Genomic DNA, 4,741 nt, shown 5'->3' with positions numbered 1-4,741 from the left:
TGTTCCAGCAATCATGCTTCTTGGTATTTACCCAAAGGAGTTTAAAACTTATGTCCACACAAAAAACTGCAATTTTATTCATAATTGCCAAAACTTGGAAGGAACCAAGACGTCCTTCAGTAGGTATAGTGTGGTACATCCAGGCAATGGAATATTATTCAGTGTTAAAAAACAAAAAACAAAAACAAAACAAAACAAAACAAAACAAAAATGCTGTTAGGCCAATGAAAGACATGGAGAAACCTTAAATGCATATTACTTAGTGAAAGAAGGCAATCGGAAAAGACTACATAATGTATGGTTCCAACTATATGTTATGCTGGAAAAGGCAAAACTATGAAATCAATAAAAAGATCAGCAGTTGCCAGGAGTTAATGGGGAGGGAGGAATGAATAGGTGGAGCACAGAGGACTTTTAGGGTTGTGAAAATAGTTTTATATTATAATGATAGGTACACGTCTTATACATTTGTCCAAATCCATAGAATGTACAAAAACAAGAGTGAACCATTATGTAAACTATAAACTTGGAGTGATTATGCTGTGTCAATGTGGGTTCATCAATTCTAAAAAATGTACCAGTCTTTTCTTACTTTTTGGGTTGATAATAGGGGATAATAGGGGAGGCTATGCATATGCGGAGGCAGGGGGTATATGGGAAATTTCTGCATCTCTCACTCAATTCTGCTGTGAACCTTACACTGCTCTAAAAAATTAAAGTCTTTTAAAAACTGTGGGAAAGGTAAACAACAGAAACAAAAACGAACTTACAAACGAATTCTTTGTTGCAAGAAATGACAAAAATTTTAATATATGTTTAACACAATAAATATTGGGTATCAAAATGTTGTCAAATTATGACAAGGTACACATCATTGACCAATCACTCTCAAACAGAAAACACACTTGCACACTCCTCTCTGCTTAGCTAATTGTTGCCAATGCAACAGATTATGGACATTTTAACAGATTAAAATGTCCATGTATCGTCTACAGCCATGCTACCCTGAACAAGCCTGATGCCATCTGATCTTGGATGCTAAGTAGTGTCGGGCCTGGTTAGTACTTTGATGGGAGACCACTTAGGAAGACCAGGTGCTGTAGGTGTAAAAAAAATAAATAAATAAAATAAGGGATTGTAAACTGACAAGGTCCTTACAATCTGTGAGGTCAACCAAGGGTTGCCTCACCTAAAAAAATAAAAAAATAAAAATAAAAATAAAAATAATAAAATGTCTATATATCAACAGATTTCATGAAACTTAAGTTTAAAGAGTGTGATTTTACAATTAGAAAGACTTCATACATGTGATTACATTTGAAATTATTTCTCTACTATGGATGAAAAAGGGGACACATTAAATTTGACAAGCTCAAGAGAGGCTTGCATGGTGGGCCTTACAAATTCAGAGATCAGAAGTAACCACATAGAATGGTCTAAACATAAAAATTTCTAACTAAAAGCGGATCATGGCAGGTATTCATGTCCTAGGCCTGTAGCTTCCTTGATAAAAGTCAATCTTTACCTTAAGTAGGCCTGTTTATTGTCTTTTTGCATCTAATATAACACACCTTTGAAATGTCAGAGTAATCTTCTTTTCCAGACCCCTCAAGGCACAAGCACTGCACCAGAGCAAGAGCCCACAGAACATCTCAGTGTTATCTTGTTCCATGCATACCATCTCTATGTGCTATAAATGTTAATTATTAACTATCTTATACCCACCAATGTGAAAGAAGTATATGATTCTCCACTTAACTTTTTACCCAATCCTAGAGATTTCCCCATTTTGCTTTCTCTCACCCCCTTACTCTGCCACCAAGGGATTTCATGTAATCCTCCTTACATGCCCTCCTTTGATTCTGATGTATAAAATAAGCTGCAAACTACCATTCTCCAGAGCATTTTTCTCAATGCATTGAGAGTTTGATTCCTGGCAATTGTCATCAGTTTGGCTTAAATAAAATCATAAAAATTCTCTATAGGTTTGGATGTTTCTTATGTCAACACTCCTTAAAACATATTTTGGAAGAAAGCTTACTACAAGCATTGGTTTAGCATTTTTGTGGAGCATCTATTGGCATCTTCTGTAATATGTTCTTTGCCTTGTGGAAAGGAAGAAGAATGGTGTTACAGACTAAAAAATCAATATGAGCACATGTGTGGACATGAGTGTGGGAAGCAACACGGTAGCTGGAAGCAAAGAAGCATGGAGACAAGGGCAGGAGGTTGACACTATGCAGGCAGGTAGAGGTTAGTTTGCAGAAGGAACTCAATGACTTCTTTGCCTTTGATTCCTAACATTGTCTCTGGTAAAATTAAAAGTTCGTGCTTTTTATGTTTATATTTTCCTACCTTTCTTAGAACTTGCTATGTTTCATTTTCAGTGAACTATTTGTACCTATGCCATAGTTTCATCTAAAACATTTTATTTAAGCCCTATGTTCTAGACAGTGTGCTAGACAATTTACATGCAAGATTATGTTAATTATCATGAACATTTTACAAAAGCTGTATTATTAAACCGATTTTAGAGTTGAGAAAACTGAGGAACCTATCTGCATGTGAATCCTACCTATCTGACCCCAAATTCATTTTACTTTAATAATTGGTCTTTGTAATGGCATTTCTCTAAGTGTGTTGCTCAGAGGATAAATTGTGAGAAAAAAGCATTCTATGGTCACATTAGTATGAGGACTCACAATTCACTTAGGATATTAAAGTCCTTGGGAAATTCTGAAAAAATGAAATTCATTTATCTGAGTGCCTCACAAACTTTAGTTGACTGTCAGAGAATTTTTTTTTTTTTTTTAACATTTAACATTTCAGGACATATTTTGAGAAACTGTCTTAGGGTATATTGGGAAATCCTTATTAATCAGAGCTCAACTCATTTAGAAACCAAGAAATAGAAACCTTATTATATACTCTCAAGTCATTGTTTGTCAGAATGAGGGTCATGACTCATTGGGTTATGAAATCAATGAAGTGGATCCTGACCAGTATATGGGAAAATAAGCCCAAAACCAAAAACCAAAAAACAACAAAAAAAACCAAAACAAAAACAAAAAAAGAAAGAGGATAGAAAATATCAGGGACATTGTATGTAGTAAGTTCTGAATCATGAAAGTTTTACTAGTTCACAGTGTAAAATACATTTTTCTCTGTGATGATGGCCAAAAATGTCTAAAGCCACTGGTTTCATGAAAGTCACATGAATTGCTTATTGTGCCAAAAGTTACAGTGATAGCAAATGTCTGAACTTTGTAAAATTAGCACAAAAAGGACTACTGTAATGCAATGACTAAATATAGTATTTATTATTACTAAAACTGGGGAATTTTAGAGCTGGAATATCTCATAAGGGGAAAACCAACATAGAGTTTTAGTGACTAGTCAAGGTCAGAGAGCTATTAGTGGGGCCTAGCATCTAGGTGTTCTGATTTGTTCTCTAGCATTCTTTTACTTTTCAGTGAAAATTAATATATATTTTTTTTATAGAACATGAGTATTATTTCTTTTAATGAATAAGAAAAGTAGGCACAAAATCAGCAAATCACTCCTGGATAGTAAGTCAATGACAGATTACAAAAATGCTGAATGCTTTAATTGAAGGAAAAAAAGTAATTTAGAGATACTTCAGTGCTGGGGTCTAATTATAATTACAACTAATAACAAATTAACATAATACCCCGTTCCTAGCTGGGGCCAGTTATCTGGTTTCTCATTTTCACATGTAAGTGTCCTACATATAAGATTTTGAGAAGACAGCAGATAACATATCAGTGGACACAGAATCTTGCCACGATAAGTTAACGATACAACCCTTAAATAATGAATCGGAGTACAGGACACCCTGCAAACTCACAGCTTTAAAAAAACAAGCAAACAGCACAACAAACATTAGCTTCACATTTTATTTCGGGCAGGGCCCTGCAAGGCTCTCTGTAGTTGAAGTCGTGAAAATTATAAATAAATTTGTGCCTAATCACGGCTCTTTCACAGTCTGTTCTTGAGAGGGACTGTAGAAGATGGTCAGTGGAGGTTGGAATATGTGCTCCCTTTTCTATCCCTTCTTTTTGGAAAGCGCCCTCAGGAGTCTGCCCTAAGGAAGTGGCCTGGGTTTGGATTCCAGCAAACTCATCTCCTGTCTTTGGAGCTCAAGTTCTTTTCATCTACTCCTAGGAAGCTCCAGACCACACTGGGTAGAAAATCATTTGATAACTTAATCTTGGTGAGAGGAAGAGACGTTGAGGCCTGTGTACTCTAGTGATAAACGGAAACAGCCGGCGAGTCAAAGAAGGGACATGGTATCTTTTACAAGTGATATAAACGAATAAAGCATAAACAAGAACTTTAAGGGGGCGGGGACCACCTCCACCAAACGAGGGAGACGACTGGTGTCTGGAGAAGAGATAACCGCGTCATCAAGACCTGGAGGTTCCCGGGGTTCTCTCGGGGGAGGCTTTCCCCTGCCTGGGAGAACAGTGGAGGCTGGAGGGGGTGCATTTCCTAAAGCCCAGGACCGGCCCTTGGACCCTCCCTCTTCCTATAATTATCTCGCCGCCCGTCCTGCCAGTCGCGACCCTCGGCTTCCCTGGACCGTCGCCACCCCTCGCCCATCTCCCGGGGACGAAGAGGAACCGCGGGTGGTGGGTCGAGCCCGGGCCACACAAGCCCCCTCGAGATCTCAGACCCTGCCCCTGCCTGCGGCCGTCCTCCTGCGCGGGCCGCCCCAGCG

General features: G+C 38.0%; 1 pseudogene; it reads left to right on the top strand.

The window, feature by feature from the left end:
* Positions 1–987: 987 nt before the first annotated feature.
* LOC112484209 lies at positions 988–1,106 on the top strand (annotated as a pseudogene).
* Positions 1,107–4,741: the final 3,635 nt, after the last annotated feature.

The sequence above is a fragment of the Pteropus alecto genome, unplaced genomic scaffold (assembly GCF_000325575.1).
Source record: "Pteropus alecto unplaced genomic scaffold, ASM32557v1 scaffold237, whole genome shotgun sequence".
NCBI lineage: Eukaryota > Metazoa > Chordata > Mammalia > Chiroptera > Pteropodidae > Pteropus > Pteropus alecto.
The sequence above is the reverse complement of the archived record's forward strand: the minus strand, read 5'-3'. Positions and strand labels throughout refer to the sequence as shown.